The sequence below is a fragment of the Tachypleus tridentatus genome, chromosome 1 (assembly GCF_004210375.1).
Source record: "Tachypleus tridentatus isolate NWPU-2018 chromosome 1, ASM421037v1, whole genome shotgun sequence".
NCBI lineage: Eukaryota > Metazoa > Arthropoda > Merostomata > Xiphosura > Limulidae > Tachypleus > Tachypleus tridentatus.
This window is the reverse complement of record NC_134825.1, coordinates 101,402,157-101,427,200: the sequence shown is the minus strand read 5'-3', so window position 1 is coordinate 101,427,200 and position 25,044 is coordinate 101,402,157. Positions and strand designations below refer to the sequence as shown.

Genomic DNA, 25,044 nt, shown 5'->3' with positions numbered 1-25,044 from the left:
TATCATTATTTAGCGTAGTCACAACCACGTGGAATTTCTTACAACAGACACTGAAGGCTTTGGAATTTGAATTAGGGACTCCCCATGTACCTGCTGGTCGAACAAGGTATTGATTTGTTTATATTTTGGAAACTTTCAAAGATTGTCTTAATTTTGATAACGTAAGAGTCGGAATGTATAAGGTATTTAGTATAGGTCTTAATTCATTGTTTCTATCTTGCCACGATCCCATGATGAATTGATATGTCTATTAAGCTGTAATTTTGTGCTCCTACTACTAACAACATGGCTTTGTGTACAATTGTATTCTATGGGCCTGTAATTCGAATGTGTGTGCTTGCTTGTATGAACTTTGGCGATGTCGCTAAACTTGTTAATTCTTGATTGTTACAGTTTCACGGTGTGGAGGGTATGAATGTACAGGGTGGCCCGTAAGTCCTTAGCCATCCATATGTTATTATGTTATATTCAATTACGCGTGCATTATAAAGTTGTTTCATTTTTTTCAGAGAAATATGGCCGATGTAAGCCTATTTACACTTGAGGAGCGTATTGTGACAAGTACGTGGGTACATGAGTGCAAGAATACTGGTGACACCACACAGATACACTGGATACATAAGATATATGGATGGGTAGGGACTTACGGGCAACCCTGTAGATCGTCACATTAAATTCCAGTTAAACATCAGTGATCTTCGTGTGAGTTCATATGGTGCAACAAGGAATGCATTATTTCAGGACACAGGTGAAAAATGGCCAATAAACTATTTTAATTTGCAGATGATGTTAATAATTTGAGCATTGTTGGTGTGATGCTGATGCTGTGTTTTAAAAATAACGGATTACTTAGTGAGATAGGCAAATGAATGCTAGATGTCTTTTAAGTTACAATAAATGTAATGTAATACGTAAGGGTCGTCAAAATTTGAATTATAATTTTGATGGGAATAGCTTTTACAGTGTTATGGAAGAAAAAGATGTTGGTGTTCTAGTTGATTGGTCTCCTAAGCCATCTAAACAATGTACCATTGCTAGTGGCTGAGCAAATAAGATTTTAAATTGTATCTAAAGACATGTAGAATGCCAGTCTAAAAAAGTTATATGTTAATTGTGTAAGTCACTAACTAAGCCATATTTAGAGCATTGTGTTCAGTCTTGGGCTTCTTACCTTAGGAATGGCACTGAATTGTTGTAAGTTGTTTAAAGAAAGGCTACTAATATGATACTTGGGTTAAATATGCTGCCTTATGAAGAGAGGTTAGGATCTTGTAAGTTGTTTTCTCTTTAAAAAAAAAAAGAAGAGTTAGAGGGTATCTGGCTGAGGTGTTTAAGATTGTCAAATGAATAGATAGTGTCAATGCATCATCTTGTTTTCATACTCAATGATAAGAATAATAGGACTAGGGGACACAAATCTAAATTTTGGTAGGGTAGAAATCAATTAAAACTAAGAAATTTTTATTTTATAAGAAGGTGATTGATCTTTGGAATAAGATGCCTTCAATATGTTGGGTGCAATAAATTTAAGAACATTTAAGGGATGGTTTGATAAAGTTTAGTTGCTGAAACAGACAATATGGAACAATATGTCCCTCTTTGTCTTTAAATGTTATGTTATATTAATTTAGAGATGGTATAGTTGTTGCCAGCAGCAGCCTGAATATAAAATATATCTGTTACAACAGTTTTGCTGGCACAAAATTGATGAAAAAGACATTATCTTTCAAAGATAATGTTAACATTAAAAGTCTGTAGATCTACCATGAAATATACAACTTACGTAAAAATGTTACAAAGGTTTTTTTTTAAGTACACATCAAAATTCAAGTTAAAGCAAACCTGGAGTAATTCACTAATGATATGGCTAAAACCTTAATTTACATCTACAAGAGATGTTTGTATGATTTGAAATGTCAAGCTACCGTAACTGAAGCAGTGACTAGTGCCTCAAAACTTATTCTGTTACTATATACTAATTCCTAAACTATGTTTAAAAGTGGGCAGTTGAAGCATTCTGTCTCATGAGTCATATCTCCATCCAGTAGGAGTTAAATCAAATGTACATTTTTTATAATACATGCAATAGTTATTGTTTTTCATTTGTGCATCACATCATTAAGTATAGTAAAACTTTTTACTATAATTTGTTATAATGATAAGCACAGTACATCTGGCCAAACAGTCATCCAAACCTTGTTTTTTCTGAGCAGAAAAAAAATCAATTCTTTTACAAAATATTTTTGAATAGAACTAAATCTAAATTTTTGGAAACAAATTATTTCACTTCAGCTATTTATGTTTCTGTTTAAACTTCGAAAACAACAATACGATTTTTAATATTACTACAACAAAGATTTTTATTAAAAATTACAATAAACAATTATACAATAATGTCTTGTATAAAAGATGTACTACATGCTCTTAAATTACATCATTCATCATCACAAACATAATGAATCAAATAAGCATTTAAATCTTTTGGTAGTTACAGTTAAATTGATTCAGTATAATTTTAGAAAACATAATACACTCTTAGTGTATGTAGAAATATGTTATTTAAATTAACAGAACCACTTAAATTACAACTAAAACATAAACATTTATAAAAATTGGTCCATAAAAGTCATCAGCATTGTAATTAATAAATATTCTAGGCAAATTAAAATTATTAATAAGTCAATCAAAAATAGAATCCTGCTACTGGATAATACACCATTGTGAAATCTTAAACTTCTATGGTTATTCTTTAAAGGTCTTCCAATAGCAGTAAACAATAAATTCTTTTTTCAAAAATGAAAACAAAGATCTTGAAAAAATATTAATAATATAACAAAAATATAAAAAAATTGAATCGTAAACAAGTTATCTCTATCAACAGGAAGGGAAATAGATTGTATAAAGTAAACACATATGTATTAACTGTTGTGTAAGGGAGTCTAGTTTCAACAAATGTTAAACTATTAAAAAATAGCTTTTGGTGATATCTCATAAAGACTAAACAAATATCTAACCACAATCAAACAAAATATTCAAAAGTTGAAACTTCTTTAAAATGTTAAGCTCTAGAACTTTCTCTAACAGTTTACTTTTACTACATACATTAATAATTTAAAGGTAATTATAGTTCAAAAAGCTGATAACTTAAATAGTCCTTGACCACTTAATTAATAGTATACTGAAACCCTATCCCATGTATATTCATGGTCAATAATTAACATTCATACAGTTAACATCCATTTATATAATGATATCAAAAAAGAAAAAGACCAGTATGGTATGCAAGCTGCTCTCAGAATTACTTTATAAGACATATTTTAGTCTCTGTTTTTGATCACCCAATTTCTTTTGCAAAATACCTATTTACTTTACTTTTTGTTGAAAAACATATAAAAAAAAAGATAATTAACAATTTTCTGTATAGACTCACAAATACGCACTTGAATGTCTAAATGAAACTCATATTTAGATACTTAAGTTATGTCATTTTCGGTTTAATAATCAAAATGTATTTTGTCATTAACAAATACAAATGTGAAGCAAATATTGTGAATAACACAATGAAAACTTTTTTTTTTTCATTTCTTTATGTTTACTTTCACTTGTGATTATGAATAACATTGGAGTTTTGGACAATTTCTGTCTGGTAGCACATTTTTAATAATAATTAGCATGCTCAACTGATAAAAAAGTTCCCTGAAAACTGGACTTTATCCATTTTCCTAGGTATGATGAGTATTCTCTGAAAACTGGACATTACCTATTTTTCTGGGGATGATAGGTAATCCTTGAAATCTGGACTTCTGTCCATTTACCTGAGTAGGATAAGCATTCCCTGAAAACTGGACTTTACAAATTTTCCTAGATATGATGATCTTTCTATCCACTTTATGTGCATTTTTAGATATGGTTGGCTTTTTTTGAAAACGTAACTTCTATCAATTTTCCTACATGTAGTGGGCTTTCCTTGAAAATTAGGCATCTACTTATTTCACTAAGTATCCCCTTTGAATAAGTTCAGAATATTTTTATTTCATTATATAATGTTTATAAATATGTTGGAAAACTTTGTCTCTATATTGTATTGCTCCTGTGTGTTAGAAGTATAAAACTTCTGGAACTTTAAAACCAAGAGAAGTTGGTTGAGAATTGTTCATTAGATTAACATTCCCTTTCTTGTTTCATAGAATAAGATTTTAGGAGCAGAATAAGTAACAATATAACAGTTTGTAACACAGTCTATTACATCTAGGGTTTTTCTTTCCAAAAAAATACAGTTTTCAGATGTGAAGTTTAAGAACATGATACTTTTGAGCAAGAATCTTGGATGTATAAAACGTTGGTCAGCAATAAGATGGAAAAACAATGATGTCTTTTATTTATCACACAAGGAAACAAGTTCTTAAAAGTTGTAAAGTCTATAGAATATACATTACTGTATATTTTAGAGTCAGGTATGAAACAAGATGCATAATTTCCTGGGAAAGTTTGAAAGAACAAAGAAGATGTACTGAGCTGGTAAATTGGTAAGATTTGCTCACTGGAACACATTTTATTTCATTTTTTTTTTTTTTAAATAAGGGCTATTTGCATATGGAGATAAGTTCCTGGAGCTGGCCAATGATAAAACATAAAAGTCTTCACTGGAACAGACTAGTTTCAGAATGACCTGGATCAGTAGATATACTTAAGAAAATTGTATGTACACTGGAGGTAAGTAAATCAGTTAAAAAATATATCTATGGTTATATGTGAGTAATTACAGAAGTTGGTCTATGACAGGATGATAGAGAGACATATGCTCTGCACCTTTAATAGGTAGTTTATTTACTGAGTAGTAACTAATAATTTCAGGGATGCTGTTAAAAGGTTTGCTGAACTGACCAAGAATAAACTTTCCATCTTTATAAACAATCTTCATATGCATGAAACCACAAGTACTCCTGAAACAGAAACACTAGAATTAGGCTTATTAACTTATTAATTTATGTATATAGTATTCACATAAAGACTACTAATAACTATATATAAAATCAAATTATGATTTAAACTTTCTGTAAGGTTAATTAAAAAGAAATTTCATGAACTTTTACAAAAAAAAGAAGGAAGTACCATATATTGCAAAACATAACCCTTTCCACGAGGTCAAGGGCCTGAGGAATAAAGTAAAATATCGAACAGTTATATACAAAAGAGTGTGTGTGTGTTTTTTTTCTTAGAGCAAAGCCACATCGGGCTATCTGCTCAGCCCACCATGGGGAATCGAACCCCTGATTTTATATACAAAAGAAATAATGATATTTGTAAGTGCGAAACTATGTAAGCTGAAGATAAGCACATAGTTAGCAATATTACAATTTCAATTTTATTGAAATTTTGTGACATCAGGCTTGCATGTGCTGTAATGAAACAGTTTCACTGTGTGATTTAATCTCAACTGATATTTAATCAAATTTAAAATTTTCAAGATCCTTATTCTTTAAACACGGGGAAAACACTGCTTTTTATCATCGCACTTTGCCCAAGAAAATGAAAAGGGATTTCAACACTGCTTATTGCACATAAATGATTTTATTTCAGTTATTATGAAGAAATGAGAAAAATAATTCATGCTACTTTTAATAATAAAAAGATATTCAATAAATGCAGTTTCTTAATAATACTTTGAATACCGCACGATTTTACACTACAGATACCATTCGTTTTTATGTCCGATTTAGCTTATTTGAGATGGTACACAAAGTACTCTTTGTTGCCTATTTGTTGGTGACGTGCCATTGACGTTTTTTGTTGTCATTCATTCAGAACTTCAGTCAGTGATTTATTCACGTTTATCCCATTTGTTTAAGTCAAATGACCAATTTTAAAATTAAAATAAGATCTCTCCCTCAACCAGAAGAGAAGTTATATTTTTGAATGGTAAGGCAAAAAACAAGAAATTCGAGTAATTGTTTCTTGGAAGTTTTGAAAGCGTTGGAAAGTAACCCATATAACCCATAATTTAACCCATATAATTATATCACATTTTTGTTTTTGGAGAGGCTGCCCAATCTTACCATCAGAAGACATACCAACAAAATCTTCTTTTTTTGAATCTCAACTTAAATCATGCTACCCTTCTTCATCTTCTGTTTGAGGTTGGAGCCCGTGTTCATAGTAACTACTACTATTACTACTGTCCTTGTCAGCGCCAAATCTATTTTCGAATGCCACCACAACGTTTTGTGGCTTGATTAATGAATCTATGTCAATAACGACTGTTAAGAAGTCCATCGTAATCGAGTCCACAGTGGCTGTATAGTGATGACATCCTGAAGAGTAACAATTGTTTCAGTCACATGTAGTGCGGCTTAAAGTTATTTCTGAATATCTATTGGTCTCTGGCCAGTAGGGGCGTAGATTTTTTACACCCAATGGGGGGGGGGATGATTTTTGCAACCATTTATGTGGACTGTTGAATTTGCAAATTGGTAATCTCTGATTACTTGAACCTGAAAGCTGTAAACATGCAGTCACAGAGTAATCTTGTTGTCACGATACTTGCATGTATACTTAGGCCTACTGACTGATACTTAGAACTATCGCTTAGATCGAAAAGCTTAGAAGCACGCCTATATTAAAGATGTACATTTCGGCTACTGAAAAAGTATACATTTAGGCCTAATTATGTAATTCGATTGGTAAGAACACGAGAACCACAAGAACAAACACACAATTTGTAGGCCTGTGATGCAATAAAACAATTCAACAGACCAAACTGTAAGGGGGATGATTGTATGCACCATACCCCCACCTAAAATGAAGGAGGGGATGTATACCCCCCCCCCCAGGAAACTGTAACAACAGGCGAGGAACAAGAAAGTAATGCAGCAGACTCTTCAGTTATACAAGTACTTCTGTTACTGATGTGGTCAGTAATAACTCGGTCAATTTTAATCGGATTTTGAAACTAAATTGTTATCATCATGTCTTATTATATGTCACATTCTGTAGAAAGTTTGTTAAACTCGGATAATGTCGTCTGATCCTTCTCTCTGGTTGAGAGAGAGGTCCTACGTTAAGAACTTATTTATTTTTTTAAAAAACAGTAATATTTTACTTTGAGTTCATATTTAAAGTTTTTCATTTGGATGGTGAACAGAATAGGATCATTTTAAAAGTACGTTTTCTTTTTCGAATTACGGAAATATAGTTGTTAGTTGTATTGCTATACTTCTGTGCTTAGTGGTGAATTTGCAGAGCTCAAAAACAGGTAAAAATGTTGAATGTTTATTGCCTTGAAGCTGCTTAAAGCTATCATTATGTTATTCCACTGAGTGGACCACCATGACGTACATTCAGTGATGAATTCTCATTAAAATAGCCGTTGTGTTAATTTCCTTCAATAGGGCAATTTTAACGCCATCTGAGTTTTAAGATATAATAAAGTATCCCAAATTTTCTCTAATAATATAAGTTTCAGTGATGCATATTCAGAATTTATTAAGTTCGCGCCACTCAATTCGTTTGCAGTTTTGTGATGGGAGTGGAATTAGCGAAAACATGGAAATTACACACACAGACCTATTATTTTAATTGTTATGTAGCACAGCTTTGTTTCTTTGGCGTGAAAGATCATGAAATACTCCCCTTCCGTTCACAATAATATATATGTACGAGGGCTGTTGAAAAATACGCGTACTGTTTGAATTGCGCGGCTCCAGTTGGTTCCAGGGGAATCCGCTTGGTGTCGCTAGGTTCGCACAGATCAGCTGATTACGACGCCATTTCCCGATTGCAGATATCTTCATTTGTGTATTAGCTACGCGGTTTTAAGCGAAGTGCGATTTATTCGTTTGGCGGATTTCAGAATGAATGACCTGAAGGAGCAACGACTTGCTGTGAAATTTTGTGTTAAACTTGGAAAATCTGCAACTGAAACTTTTGCTATGCTTAACACGGCTTACGGTGATGTTGCTACGAAGCGTACGGCATGTTTCAAGTGGCATGAACGTTTTAAGAATGGTCGACAGTCCATTGAAGATGATAAGCGTCCTGGACGTCCTTCCACGTCAACTGACGACCCACACGTCGACAAAATCAACATCCTGGTGCGGGCAAATCGACGTCTGACTGTCAGGGAGCTTGCTGAAGAGTGTGGGATATCAGATGGATCTTGTTACGAGATTTTGACCGAAAAATTGAAGATGCACCGCGTTGCTGCGAAATTCGTGCCTGAGAACTCGTGAGTTTTTGGCCAAACACTCGATCACTGTTCTTCCCCACCCCCCCTACTCACCTGACCTTGCTTCTTGCGATTTTTTCTTGTTCCCCAAACTCAAAAGACCCTTGAAAGGAAGAAGATTTGAGACGATTCCCGATATTAAGGCAAATGCGACGAAGGAGCTGGAGGACATTACAAAAGAAGAGTACCAGGACTGTTTCAACAAGTGGAAACACCGTTGGGATAAGTGTGTGCGTTGGGGAGGAGAGTACTTTGAAGGGGTCCCAGACCTGTAACTTCTAAATAAAGTACATTTTGTTTTATAACATCAGTCCGCGTATTTTTTTTTTAACAGATCTCGTATATAGCCGCGAAGGATTAGCAGACCACGGCGTCAGAGTGATATCTTGCATGCATTCAGAGATGAGATGCAATGATTTTATACAACTGTTTTCATTGTAAATGTGTGATCACACTTGTCTAATTATTTTGTTCTGCTGCAAAACCAGTTACAGTTTATTTACAATTAGTGTACCATTGAACTTATCAAAAGAATCGTTATTTTATATATAATTTGTAAACAAACAGTTATATATGTTTGAGAGGTAGCATGACGTATATATTTGTCTATATACAGTACTGTGGCAATGTGTTAGGACAAGGTAAAAAATTATATTTCAGACAAATGTCAAAGAACAATGGAATATAAATCACAAGCGAAACATCAACATTTTATTAAGCTTCATATTTAGTACAACAGAAACTCAGTGGAAGTACTTGGGTTTAGCAAACAGTCAATATTTTGTGTGTGCCCCTTTTGCTTTAATAACTGAAGACAGTCTTTCAGGCATTGCTACAACATATTTAATTAAAGTGTCTTTTGGTATTTTACTCCAGATATCTCTAATACACTCCCATAAAGTTTCTTTGGAAGTAACTTTTGATTTGTAAAGTTTTTGATTCCTCAAATTGTGGATCTGCTCAGTTGGGTTGAGATCGGGATCCTATGGTGCCCATCGCATCATTTGAATTATTCCAACAGCTTCTTTCTTAGCTAAATGATTTTTGAATAGGTTGAGTGAGTGTTTGGGGTCATTTTCTTTTTGACAGTAGAATCCTTTACCAATTATACGCAAACCACGTAAAGTATCTGATGGTACTTACGCTGGTCAATTATTCCATCTATTTTGCAAATAGTTCCTGTCGCCTCAAAAGAAAACACCCCCAAACCATCACACTTCCTCTTCCATGCTTCATGGTAGGTGCTTTGCGTTGAGGTAAGTATCTTTCGTTTTTCTTCCGCTGGACGTACAATCTACTCTTTGAAGCAAATATTTCAAACTTGGACTCATCCGTCCATAACGCCATTTCCTAAATATTAGTCCAATTTTTGTCCTTTTGTTTTTTAGCAAATTTCAGTCTCTTGACAATATTTGGAGATCTATGTAAAGTGTTTTTTTTTAACTGCTACACGACCAAATATTCCATTCCCATTGACTCGTCTTGATAATATAGATCTGGACACTTTTCTCTCATTTGGTACAGTTTTCCTTCTGCCCTATCATTGAGTTCAGGTGTTCTGTTTTTTCCTTTCCTATTTTGAAATCTATCTGTCTTGGTCTCACGATGTAGAGTGTATTTTACAGTGTCTGGGGAGCCCTTCATGTCTGTAGCAATATGTCGGAGAGTTCAACCAGCACCACGTAAAGCTTTTATATTAATCTTTGCTTGACAATTCTCTATGCTTTTGGGCCGTGACATAACAACAGAACGTAATGTATAGTGTTAAACACTGTTTTTATGAGGGTTTCTTTAGTGAAGTGCGATCAAACTGATCTCTTCTAACATATATCGGTACCATAAGCTAGCTTCTTGCTATATAGTTAAGACCCTGCAGACAGTTATTTCACACTTTACATTTGATCAGTATGTTCATTCAAGTAGAAACCTAATGACATGCTCTTGGTTCAAGTATTCTCACCGTGATTCATTCAGTTGTCAACAGGGATCAGTGAAGCATTACCATAGTGTTGAAATTTGCATTACATTACAGCACAGAAGAATTCATCTTATAAAATGGAAAGAATGACAAAAATATATTCTCTTACCCTAATATTTTGCACCGTATTGTGTAACATTATTGTTTTCTAACTCTCGCTCCTGACGATTCAATGCTAGAGGATCAACAGGTGGCGCTATTGAATTTACTAATTTTAGAAAATGATCAGCGAATGGGTTCTATCGAAACTTCGAACTTTCTGTCAAAAGTTAAAAACATGAAACTTCAGACAAAAGTTTTTTAGAAAAGCAAAGAACTTGTAAGAGTATACAACCATTACAAATTGGTTACAAATATACAGTTTTGTGTCTTCCAAGTGATTCGTGGGTAAAGAAAAGAATAAGGTGACTCTGAAAATTCTGAAAACTTATTTAAATAATCTTAAAGAAATAACACTAGATAATAAAATGTTTACTTTTTCTTGTTTCTGAACAGAAAGTGTTATTTCCCAATTGCTTATGCCTAAATTAAATGGTCTGTTTTGAATTTCGCGCAAAGCTACTCGAGGGTTATCTGCGCTAGCCGTCCATAATTTAGTAGAATAAGACTAAAGGGAAGGCAGCTAGTCATCACCACCCACTGCCAACTCTTGGGCTACTCTTTTACCAACGAATAGTGGGATTGACCGTCACATTATAACTATCCCACGGCTGAAAGGGCGAACATGTTTGGTGCAACGAGAATTCGAACCCGCGATCCTCGGATTACGAGTCGAACGCCTTAACACACTTGGCCATGCCGGTGTAACGATTTCAAATTACCCCCGTTTTCAAGTTACCCTCCGGTAACATGAAATCGATTTTAAATTACCCCCCTTGATTTCAAGTTACTCTCTCTTGTAACGCCAAAATGACAAACATAATGATTGCTTTTAATATTTGTAGTGCGTGTCGAGTACGTATCTAAGTACATGATAATAGACAAAAGGCTTATTATTTCTTTTATTAAAATAGATGATTTATATAAGATAAAAGGTATTTTATAGGCTCGTCCTCGCCAGACCACAAGGTCTACAATCTACATACTGTCTTCATTCAATATATTGTAATTTATACATATTAATTTTTTTATATTTCTTTATGCGCAATGAAATAAAAATGAGTGATTGATAGCATGAGATATAGAACATGATAAATATTCGAATTTTTACATTATTATTAATGTGTTAATTTTGTTTACACACACTGAGTGCGATAAAAACGTCTAGCATCTTAACAAACCGTTAAAACGAGTCCATCGGGAAGGGGGTAGTTTGAAATCAAGAGGAGTAAGATGAAATCGATTTCAGACTACCCCCGGGGGTAAACTGGAGGTAACATTTACAGGGGGTAGTTTGAAATCGGTACACCGGGCCAAAATAAATGGAAAAGACCTACTTTTTCTCTTCAAACTTTGCTTTTGTGACTTGGGAGCGTATAACGAAAACATGATGGGAGACTATATTTGGGGGCTGATACGTGAAAGTGATTTACATTACAATCGCAAATCTTGAAAAACTACTCACTCCTAAACATTTTTGTATAACTTTAGAATAAATACATGTAAATCTTGATTCATATGTTGTTTTATTCAGACCTTATGTAAATGAAAATGTGCAAATTTGCCCGTTTTTATATAGAAAATAGGTTAATTTCTAAATTTAATTACTCAGGTCACAAAAGCAAAGTTTGAAGGGAATAATGGCCATTTTTGTACTTTTACAACATAAGCAATTAAGAAATAACACATACTATCCAGGAACAAAATTTGTGTTACATAGTGTAATTACTTATGATCTCTAATATAATGTATTCATAGCTTTAAAAACATTTATAAAAGGATGATGGAAGCATACATTCATGTTTCTATTTACATACAAGTTTTTTTAAAGTGTGGCTCGTGAAAATAATCATTTTACCTTTTACAATACACACACACACATGCACAAAATTTAACGTCGAACCCACAAAGGAATTTTTGCTGGTGGAGAAAAAACTTTTTTTTTATAATCTGACAGGAAATAAGTATTAGACTCATTATAATGAGGGTTATCTTGTATTTTTCAACTCCCCTCACCACCACGGATCACTCAAATGTTTTGACACAATAGTATTTATATACAATTCTGCTGCTTCCGTTATTATATAACGTTTTCCGACCAACTTGAAGGAAGCTCGATAAAAAATACATGAGAATGAGAACGGCTGTTCTAGTAAACTGTTTACTTGCCTGATAAATGACACAGGCGTTGTTGTTTTATACAAATACGACTACCCCAATAAAATGTAATACAATCTCCTGTATATAAAATGTATAATAGTTGATGCTTACTGAGAGAAACTATTACTTGCGAAAAGTTAAAATGTGTTTTAACAAGTTTAAGAAGAAGAGATGTCACTTTGGACAATACCTTTAGTAAAATTTACCTCTCCAGTTCTCGCCCCAGTTTCACATATGTCTTACTTATTGTTAATATGTACATTAATAATATTTTACTCCGGTCTCTTTAGATCTTGGATCTTGCACATACAAATTATCCATTATAAGTTAACGAATTTGTAGGTGAAGAATCTTTCTCTTTTGCTCTAGAAATTTTATAATCAATAATTCTGATCATTCTTTTATCAAAATTACTTGTGAAATTGAAACATATATTTTTTTCTATTTCCGAGACAAATGAGTTAATACCTGACTTAGAACTTCCACTTACTTTAATAAAACATTCATTCGCTCATTTTTAACTTTTGTTCTGAACTTGTGCTGCTTCTTACTAAAATAACATTTTTTACACAACAAACTAAAAGTAATAACTACCCCTTGTATTATCCTCCTACTATAACATGAAAATTCCTGTCAAATAAAATAGATCCTGCTATGAAACAACACACTGTTTCAAGTTATCTAATACTATTTACCACTCCTTTCTTAGAAAACCATAGCACTGTTCTTATGTCCCAAGATCAAAAAATAATCAGAACATATTAATTACTTTAAATTACCAATAATTTTCCCTTTAGAATTCATATTCTTTTCAGAACGAAAACTTTTCTGTTTACCCTTCTATTTTCATGGGTTGTTTATAAATACAGTAGTTGTGACTGAAAGGCACGCATATTGACAAAACAGTATGCTAATTAATTATACAGGCCTACTGACACGTGAAAATATTCATCAGAACTAATTAAATCCTCCAGACTCTCCAACATGCATATACAACAAAAACAGTTAATCACCCATAAACAACTTCAAACTACTTGTATTATGTTCCTCAAAGATTCACTCTCGATCATAGTTTATCGATCACAGATGAGTTCCCAATCCTAGATATAACTTAAATTCCATTCAGCTATCTCTATATTAATTTAAAATGTTTCTACCCCGCCGACTTGTTACTGTTAAATATATAAAGTTATTACTATTAGATATCTATTTGTCTCAAATGAAGGATTGTAAATTGTTACTTCAATATTTAATGTAATATCTATTTTATTTTCCATTATCGCTTGTTATGGAGGAACCTACAAATTCCGAACCGTTCGATTCTAGAAAAATATTTATTAATTTTAGTGTTTCTTTCCTTTTGGCTTATAGTGATGACAACATTAAAGTTACTTTTGTCTGGGTTTTTGATAATTTTACTAAACGACCACGCGTAAGTTTCGGAAAATAAGCATTTATCACCGTCTAATATTACTTGAATTTTTTTACTTAATATTTAGGCCCGGCATGGCCAGGTGGTTAAAACGCTCAACTCGTAATCTGAGAGTCGCGAGTTCGAACCCCCGTCAGACCACACATGCTCGCCCTTTCAATTGTGGGGGCGTTATAATGTTTCGGCCAATTCCATTATTCGTTGATAAAAGAGCAGCCCAAGAGTTGACGGTGGGTGATGATGACTAGCTGCTTTCCCTCTAGTCTTACACTGCTAAATTAGGGACGGCTAGCACAGACAGCACTCGTGTAGCTTTGTACGAAAGTCAAAACAAACAAACTTAATATATGAAATATACAGAGTTTTCATTAAGTAACAGAAAGCTGTTGTAGATTATATTCTCTGAAAGTACCTCTGCAACAAGAACCCACAACAGTTTTATTACGTAATATTCTGGGTTAGATTATAAGCAGTTGGAGGTTTGTTTTTATTTTTGAATCGAACGCCTTAACTCACATGGCCGGTCCTTCAATTGGAAGTAATTTACTTACTTGAGAGAGAGTGAAAAATCTTGATTTGAGCTTTCACTGTTGCGGACTAGGAAGCTCCCTTCCTTCAGAACCCTCAGAAGCTTTTCTGCATCAGTCCTGCTTATAGATCCGTGGTACCATCTGAAAAACTCACGCTTATAGCCCAGGTGAAAATAAAAATATCATCCAAATCTTCATTTAAGTACGGAAAATTTGGTATAAAATTAAATGGCTGTTTATATTTCACATCCAAATATTATTTTGTTTCTTTAATATGCACATTTTTTAACTTTTTCTTCTGTGGAAGTTAATATAAATGCAGTTCTGTACTCACATGGATAGTCTCGATTTATCCCTTAAAGAGAAATGACGTGCGTGTCTGGATTGTGAATAAAAGGGTTAAAAGTTAATGTTCCGTTACCGCTGAAACGGTTGGACAAGAACTGGCGGTGAGCACTGTTGACTACCTGCTTTTGCTTTATTAGAGGCAGATATGCGAAAATAATCACTGTAGCTTTTCACGAAAATTTAAAACAAATAATAAAAAACGAACAGGAATTTGTGGCAATGTTTTAGTACAATATTTAACTATAAAATTAGAATAGATTCATTAGCCTTTCTACGAGAACAACATTAATTTTATACCGTTTTTATTACAAGATAACATTTATTTTATTTCAAATGAATGCTATAGTTTAAAATGTCCACGTACAAAATGGGTATAATCATTATTTGTTCACATACACAAAGTCCACCTTTTTTTCTTGCCGCTGAGAGTGAATTCCGTAAAGCGTTGTTAATATACATTCCAGAAATAGGTTTCTGAAACCGTAAAAAATCCTAAAAAATTGTAGCAGAAAAATCTAAATTTTCAAATAGTTCGAAAATTTGTTCGGTCTTGTCGAACTTCTGACTGTGTCAGTCATAGATAAAGAAATATTTATTTTACCCTACATTTTACAAAGTTCTCGATCGAATACATACTTTATATGTAAATATACAAATACGATTTTAATATTCAACGCAAATCAAACATCGGTTGGATATTCATCCTACTATAAAACACAGGATATGTCAAATTTCAAAAAGAACAACAGTAAAGCGCCATTCGTTCAGGTCTCAAACTAGGCCAGCATAGCTCCGCTTAGTATCGTTGGTTGATCTTGTGTTATCACAAATACCATAGCCAAATGTTGTTGGCCAACGTACCTCGCACGACAAAAACAACGTGGTCAGAAAGCTGCGTCTGCTTATATAAAGTCAAACCGGTCTCCGAAACAAATCCAGCAAAGTCAAGGCCTAATATATTGGTCGACCTTGTTTTTAATTCGGTATAGATACAAAAAGATGTTTTGTCTATCTAAAAATAAAGATGTTTTGTTAAATGTTAATCACGCTGGATTACAGACATAGTTCATTGTATAGCATAAAATTAACATCTATAATACAGCATCAGAGAAGAGTACTCAACTGTCGTTTTCTCACACAGTTGTATTTACGATCTTACAACGAACGATAACTTACCCTTGTTTTTCCAGCGGAACTGAAGAATCAACTTTTTCAACCGATGAGCCCGTTTCCGAAAGACCTGGATGCAATGGCACTTGTTTCCGAACATGTTTTGAAACATTCACAGTATTCACGTCGAGGTTCAAGAGAAGTCTAGGTGAGGGCCCTATACAAGCAAACATCACCACTAATACATGTATTGGGCGCAAAAACTCGTACATAAACTCCATTAACCTTTTCAAATAATTTACTGTTAACTTAGCCTGCCTAACAGTTTTAGTTCTTATCATACTGGAGAATTCTTGGATATATGGTGTATAACAAAACATTAATAATGCTGATCCAAGATATAACTGAAATTTCACTATATTTTTGGATTTGATGTTCAGTTGATAGATAAACAAGTATCAAGAAATAAAAATAACAACAGCCAGTATACCTTATAGTGTAATATTTCAGTCCCATATCTACTTTAAGACTCTTAACCTCGCTTATTTACCAAACAGTTCAGATATATAAACGTGAATAATAATGATATCATCTTATATCTTTCGGCTTTTATCCTCTTTTGACTTAATGAAGAAAAGACCACCTTTAAAAATACTTGAGCATTTTGAGTCGTTCTTTACATAACACCATGTGACAAAATTTTTACTTTTCCATTTACTTCAGGCATAAGCAATTGGGAAATAACACTTTCCACCCAGGAACAAGAAAAATAACACAAACTATCCAGGATCAAACGTTGTGTTACATAGTGTAATCTTAAGTTAACATGTTAGAAACATTCGAGTCTTAAAATGAACCAGTGTTTGTTGAAAAACACATACCACATACTTTCGAAGAGCTTGAATGGACTGCATCAGAACCACTAACTGATACCTTGGAAACAAACTGTTTGCTTTCTTTGATGCTTTGTTCTCTTGTTACAGGAATAATTGAAGGCAAAACTGTGGCAAGGGCTGCATTAGGATTACTAACTGATGATTGTGAAATCAATTGTTTCCTTACTATGTTGCTTTGTTCTTTTTTTGTAGACATCACTGACGATGAGGCTATTACCTTTTGAATAGAAAGATATCTTGGTCTTTTTGGCACATTTGGTAGTTTTTCAGCGTCTCTGTTTTTTAAAGGTATTATCTCAGTCTGCAGGTAAGATTCGGAAGAAAGTGCAGAAGGTAGGTTTCTGGTTTGTTTTACACATAGGGTTGATTTTGAAAAGCCAATTTTCGTTTCATTTGGGTTGTAAGCTTCGTCAGAGTAAGACTGGGATATCTTACATTGGTTACATTTCCTTAAATCTGATAAGCTAGGATGGTTCAAGTCAGAGTAATCTGTAGAAATAATAGGCTTTTGTTCAACTGTTTCACTAGGATGACTCAAGCTTGCAAATGGCTGAGGCTGACGAACATGTTTTTGTAAGTTCAATGGAAGACAATAGTCTACAAGTGATCTGGTATTACTTATAACACTTTGTTGATTGATAGTGATAGATTTGGAAAAAGATGAGTCATTACAGGGGGAATTTCTGAGTTCAACTGAGGGGTCAGATGGATCTTTTTGACTTCCCATCAAAATAGAACGACTTGATTGGAAACTAGGCATGTTAGCAGAATAGGAGAGACACCGTGTTGATAAACGTTCATCAAGAGTGTTACAAGGACTGAGTGCATCCCATGGTGGTTCGTAGTCACCAGGAAGCCTCATGTCATTTTCTTCACACTGAAATTTCGGTATTTTAGAGTAAGCCATCTCTTTTCTACCTGAAAAGTCAGAATTTCGAGAAGAATCTTTAACCAAACAAGCAGAATTTTTAGGTCATCCTTACTTCGCAATCTTACAACTTTAAAATTATCTGAGGTATCTAAATTACAATTAGAAATCTCTGTCTCGAGATCTTCGACATTGGATGAATTTGTTTTTTTAAGTTTAGATAACCGTTTACTGAGTTTCATGGAAAGAACTCTTACACTTAGATTACCACGAATGACCTTCTTGCAAATAAATGGCAACAGGCCACCAGACACATCCTTTTGATCTTGTTCTTGACGGATTCGTCCGCTATTTGTAGAATTTTCCCCTCGTTCTTGTTTGGAGAGAGGATTTGGATTAGCTTTATCTCTAAGAATAAAATTTGTTCTTTTTTCTGTCTGTTCACACTGCGCAAGAGATTGATGGATCCTTGCATGAATAGACGTTTGAGGTTGGGATCGTAGGTGGCGTGTAGAAGTGGTACAAAAGGAACCAATGTTGGAAGATGAAGATGATTCTGACTGTTGAGAAGATGCGTGTTTTATAAGCATATGAAACATTGAACTGTTAGCCAGACGATCAACATCTTCCACATTTCGTTTTACCCTGCAATCAAAAGCAGTTTCATACATTTGTCGCACCATTTGGTCACCGTTCACAGAGTCATAGGTCTCAGAACTTAATACAAAACCACTACTTGTGTCATAAAATGTTTTTCCAGGTGACGGCCTTAATGCCAACTGTACATCATGCCTTAACTGCCACGGATCGTCATATTCGGCAGCTGGCCTACTGTCGTTCTCTGGAACGTTGCGACTGGTTTTACTTACATGAATGTCCTCGTCTTGGTCTTCAGCGTTACACGCAAGTTGGAACTGCTGTTCTAAAAGGAAGAAATTACATATTATGTAACTTTCAAAATTATGGCATTTATGTTTTCCATAAAATACATGGAAGACAAATTCTGCCTTTATAAAAATCATTACAAACATATTTTGCCAACAAACATAAATGTTTAGGCAACAGAAAATTTAACGTTATCATAATTATGAAATACTAAATAATTTATTGTGAACTGTGTAAACGAATTCTCAAAAGGCAACGTAAGTCATACGCTCAGCAATTCAAGAACGATAAAAAAATGCATTCACTTCTGATAATTATAAATTAGGCAGATGGTGTTTAGTTACCGGTATATAGATGTGTGTGTGTGTAACTAAAAATAACTCGGATATTGAGTAAAGATATATATATATATATGAAAAATGCGTACTTACTAGTTAGATGTTGTTTAATTCAGACATACAGAATGTTAACGGTTAAAATGGCATGGTCAATCAGAATCTTTAAATAGTTTCCAACATTGGTTTCGAACCAAACAAATGTTTTAACATGAAATGCGTGCTGATTAATGTGATAAGTGCTAATAAAAAGTTCAAATCCTTGGTTGTTATTACGAGGACTATTACACAAACCACTTGTACGATTTCACAAATTAATATAACGACAAGGTTTTCAAAATACTAAATCGTGCTATGTAATCAGTAAACTGGGGAGTACAAATGAGAAAACAACAACAACAAATAAACATAATTCAGCGTTTTCAAAAACCAACAAATATTTCATTTTCCGAAGAGATAAATATGGTTTCCTAAACGTTAACACGATATTATTTTCACTTTATTGTAGATTTGCAAATGATAAAACTTTAACACAATACGTGGACGAACCAAGACAGGGGAGTGAGACTTAGCCCTCAAGGCAACGCCTGGCTGTGAGCAGGTTAACACTTCTTAATAATTTCAAGATTTTCATAAACTACATGTGCGAATATATATTTCAGGAATTGTTCTATTTCAATTATATAAATACATTTTCTGTGGATCATATGAATAGAATAATCGTATTTCATTATGTCGAGTAATTTTCAATTTTTTACGTGTTACAACGCTCAATGTAAGAACTGATAAAAACAACTCGAGTAATTAGTGCATGTGATTGTCAATATTATTGACAATATATTTATTTTTTGTGCGATTTATATTATTGGATCCACAAACAATTTACAGAAACACAGCTACTAATTTATAAAACATACGTAAAGGGGAATCTGGGTCTTTGTTTTGCTCCCTAATAATTTTGAATATTATCAAAAGAAAGTTTAATTGTCATCAGTTTACATTTTGCATTTCTTTTCTGTTATAAATATATTACATTGCAGCATAGAACTACACAAATGCGTATTCTACATAATAACCACGGCTCTTCAGATTTAGTGTATAAATAGTTGCGGAAAACGTTTCAAGTTATATGAATCCTACCAGTAATTCAAAATTAAATATAAAGCAAATACAGTGGTACCTCGGTTTTCGAATGACTCCCTTCTCCCTTCTCGAACAATTCGTTTTTCGAACATATTGTTTGAGAAACAAATGTCTCGGTTGTCGAACATAAACTCGGCTCCCGAACCAAGCTGTCGTGGCCCGAACCCACGAAATAACCCGCCAAGTTTGCCCAAAACATTTTACCCGCACCTGTCGCTCAGTCCACACCCCCGCTAAAATCTGCTGTGAACGTTCTCGTTTTTTTTTTTTTTTTCTAAATATTCTGATTAAATAAGCCACCATGGGGTCAAAGAAGGATAATGAAAGCAGCAAACCAAAAAGAAAAATTGTTAGAGCCACAATAGAGGTGAAAAAGATCTCATAGCGAAGTATGAGAGTGGTGTTCGCGTGTCTGACCTTGCTACACAGTTTGGTATGGAGAAGTCTATAGTCTGCACCATACTGAAAAATAAAGAGGTCATCAAAGGAGATTATGTTGCAAAAGGAGTGACAGTGCTTACGAAACAAAGATCACAAACAATGGAAGAGGTAGAATAACTGTTGTTGATTTGGGTAAACGAAAAACAGTTAGCTGGTGATAGCATTTCTGAGACCATCATTTGTGAGAAAGCAAAGCAGTTGCATGCTGACCTCCTGAAAAACACCCCTGGAACGAGTGCTGGTACAAGCGATGCCTTTAAGGCTAGTAGGGGGTAGTTTGAAAAATTTAGGAAGAAAAGTGGCATACATAGTGTGGTGAGACATGGGTAGGGTTGCCAGGCAGAAAGAAACCTCATTAGACAAGTTTTTAGTTAGAAATAGATCCAGTGAGTCTTAAGCAGGTCGTAGTGGTGCAAAGAGACAGAAAAGAGAAAGAACCTCAGAAGGAGAGTTACCTGACGTTTCTATGGAAGGTGACTCCCCTTCAAACAATAATAACCCTCCTACTCTCCTCGTTCCTCACCACCTTTCACTTACGCCATCAGCTCTCCTCAGCACAGGTAAAGTGCAGTTAATTTTCATTTATTGTTTTTTATTGTGTTTATAGTTTTTGTGGCTGACTTTATGCATCTAAGTATTATTATACAGGTATAAATAAGCAATATTTTTACTTAAAATGCTTCATAATGCGTAACTTTTGGAGGTCTGTAACGGATTAATATAATTTACAGTATTTCTTATGGGAAAAAATGATTCGGTTTTCGAACAGCCTTCTGGAACGGATTAAGTTCGAGAACCGAGGTACCACTGTATAAATATAATATATTAATTATTACTCGGCCTTAAATCGTCAAGATATACTAATTGATATTAACATGCAAAGCAAGCGGCTCTGTATTCCAGAAGTGTATATATATATATATATACATTTTATTTTCTATTTTGTTAACGAACTGTAAATACATTTAAATATTATCATCATACACATTTGTATGATACACCTTGTTATGACCAATTCTCGCTAAACCAAACAATCAGTTTCTACATAATTAGTTTCAATGGCTCAGCAGTAAATCTGAAGGCTTATAAGTCTAAAAACCAGGTTTCGATGTCCCTACTGGTCAAAATATAGATAGTTTATTAATCATCCCTTGGTTTAATAACAAACAAAACTATATTCTTGGAGGTGTAAACTTATTAATAACAAGCATTAAAGTTTTATTCTTTTGTTTTACTAATCTATCTGTAAATCAAAACAAATTCAGCAAGTAACACGAATATGACTTATTGCTAACATAACATATTTCTGAACTTGAGGAAAAAGAAAGAGGCGTAATATCTATCAAGCAGACTTTATACTCTTCTGTTTTAAAAATTGGTAATGTAAAACAAATGAACTCACCACTGATTATAAGGAAACACACACTCAAATTGTTATGAACCTGGAAGTGTTAAAAATGACACTTCTATTATAGTTAAATTTAATTACAGTAGGTCTACAAGGTGACGGTCCAATACATTGTCCGAACCGTCGTTCAAGAGAATAGTTCTGCAGAAAGAGTGGTGGTTACTGTTAGAACCCTGGCACCCTTGCTACTTTTCTGGCCGCTAGGAAAGAACGTTAATAACGTAGGTCTTTGTTGCCATGGGAACGACGAGTTTCACCGAAAGCTTTTTAACAGGAATCGTCTAAAAACATTTTTTTTAGTTACTTGAAAATTAATTGGTCGTATGTTTTGTTAAAATGCTTGCGCGTGTGTGCTAAAGATTCTGTTGATTATATGCATGTTTGAAAAGCTGCTGTGATAATTATGAAGAATACAAAAACAAAACAACAACAAAAACACAATAGCACCTTCAAATATGGGAAAATAAAACAATGGTATTATATTTCCATGGAAGTGATATAATGAACTATGCGAGTTTCTTCTTTGAAAGGTCATTCCTGAAATAGAAACAACATTTGCAACCTTCAACTTATACAATAAGATCTTCATCTCCTGGTACAAGGAATTCTTGTGTAATGATAGACTTTTCTAACTCAGACAAATAAATGTTTATCCTGCCCTATATATCTATCTTCATTTTTAAATGATTATGGTTTTGCTAAATACAGAACTGCACAATAAGCCTACCTACTACGGGTATCGAAACTCTATTTCAAGCCCCCAGATTTGCTGCTGAGTCATTGAGGGTCTTTTAAAATGATATCAATGATAATAAGCAACGTAATGTTGATTGGAAATGAGTAAATGTGAAAAAACATGGGTGGTTAAAATTCGAATGCGGAACACATACTAGAAGCATTTGGAAACTTCCTAAATACAATGCAAAATGAAAATATGTACTTATGAACCGACCTCCAAATAATGTTATCATTACCAACAATTTAAAGTTAACCTGAAGTTTTATTTTAATTTAATTTACTACTTCAAGAAATACATTAGAAGAAACTAAACGAAAAGATTACAAAAACATTAAATTTATTGACATTTATTGGCATTTCTATGTTAACGTGCAAAACATTGAAATTACAAATAGAATACTTGATTTCTGTCACAACAGTGAATGTTCTAAAAGAGCTTTTATAAATGCATTATAAGCAAAAACAACAACTAAAAATAATCTAATATTATTCACAAAGTATGTATTAAATTGTATAAAAAAACGTTATTCTGTAATAACTTTTGAAATATTTGGAATCTTAAAGACACTAATCATATTGGAACTATTAGACCGTTGGTAAAACACACGCACAATGTGTTTGAAGCATCTCAATGTTAAACACATCTATTGTAACTTATATGTTTCTGGTGTGGTAAGTGAAACATATCTACTGTAACTTATATGTTTTTGGTGTGGTAAGTAAAACGCATCTGCTGCAAGTCACGTTTCTGGTGTGATAAGTAAAACACATCTACCGTAACTCACATGTTTCTGGTGTGATAAATAAAACACATCTACCGTAACTCACCTGTTTCTGGTACGGTATGTAAAATTATGCACCAAGTATTATCATCATCTTAAGCTGTTGAACCATCGGGAAACTTGTATAAATCTTTCAATGCTCATAGAGGTTTATAGACCTTTCTTTTAACATAGTCTTGGTGTCCGTTTACATACATATTACATTCATTCATACTGAGTTCTTGGTACTCTGTAGTACAATACATGTTATTATCTTAATGTAACTGATACAAAACTGAAGGAAAGCTGGCAAAACGAATGATAAATTATAAGTTAACCAACTTTCCTTTCCTAAACTGTACAGCTTTACAAAAGTTACTTAATGCACTGAAATGTTCAAAACATAATAATGGTAGCAAAACATCTAAATGATATACGGTATATACATGATATACGGTAATGACTAATTCTATTTCTTTATAAAGGTATATTATTTTAATCTAATTTTACCTTTTTATTCACAATGGTTTTTGTCAACGGATATCTTTAGTTTTCTGCTAAACAATTACCGACTTCAACACTGGATTATGATGCTCACGATATGTGTTTTCCAGTTTTGAAAAATGTTAAATGCTAAATTAATAAACATCAGCTGTCTAGTGATTGTATTGCTTAGTTTGTAATACACTTGCTTCTCTTGTATACCTACTGTTAACAGTGTAATGCTGATGTGTATTTGAAGGGTCAAGTCACTGGTAACTTGACGAACGAAGCAACTTTCTTGTCTCAAATCTCTCAACACAGACACCTGGAGATAACCTAACTAATTCGCATTTGATGCTTAATCATACCTACAAATTTCAAATTCATATTGTGTTAAAACAAAAAATAAACCATGATGAAAGAATTATCACAAAAGGACCACAATTGAACAACAGATAGATTCAAAAATACCCACAATCTGAAGCGCTTTTGAACAGTTGACTGTTCTTTTTCATGAATAAAAAAAATTCCATTTATTGTAAGCTTTAATTTCTTCTCCACCAAAATCAGAAAGAAGCTACCCCTGCATCAGTAACCGTTGCCAAAACTGCAAGTTTATCTAACATACAGACCAATTCTCTATTTAAAGACAACCAAACAGAACACGAAATCACAAAACGCATAAGTTGCACCATTAAATATGAACAAGTATCATAAATTCAACTACTAGTGTCTGAAACAAATCGCCACAACTGTAAAAGAACGTTTTAACAATCGCAAACCTTCTATTATCACAACCAAAGAACTTATTGCGGCTGCGGACCATAACATGCTTGTCCATTGCCTTCAAGACATTTAACTTATATATATATGGGTTGGTTTCACACAAAAACTTATTGAGGATAAACACTAAAATCTTTGTCCTCTCCCACAATAAGTTCACAGGTATAGAGACGGATTTCACATAAAATCTTACTATTTTAATTTAACGTGAGTATTATGATTTAGATACTTTATATAGCGTAAGGGTTAAAATTAATTACTTTTGGAAGCGATACTGAGTTTTTCAAAGGTTTGTTTACGTAATTGTTTTCAAATTATAAGCTTTGTAGTTCAATAGTTGTGAACTAGAGATTGTTGTATCATTGCATCATGTCACTAGACTCTTTTGAGTTTACTTGTTGTTTTGAGTATTATTGCATCAT

General features: G+C 33.5%; 1 pseudogene across 1 annotated transcript; it reads right to left on the bottom strand.

Annotated features, from left to right (window-relative positions):
- Positions 1–2,523: 2,523 nt before the first annotated feature.
- On the bottom strand, positions 2,524–22,095 carry LOC143256998 (uncharacterized; annotated as a pseudogene). Its single transcript, XR_013031654.1, has 5 exons — positions 21,852–22,095; positions 16,763–18,567; positions 15,948–16,098; positions 14,445–14,564; positions 2,524–4,943 (listed from the first exon to the last, which is right to left on the bottom strand). The product of XR_013031654.1 is annotated as an uncharacterized LOC143256998 (transcript).
- Positions 22,096–25,044: the final 2,949 nt, after the last annotated feature.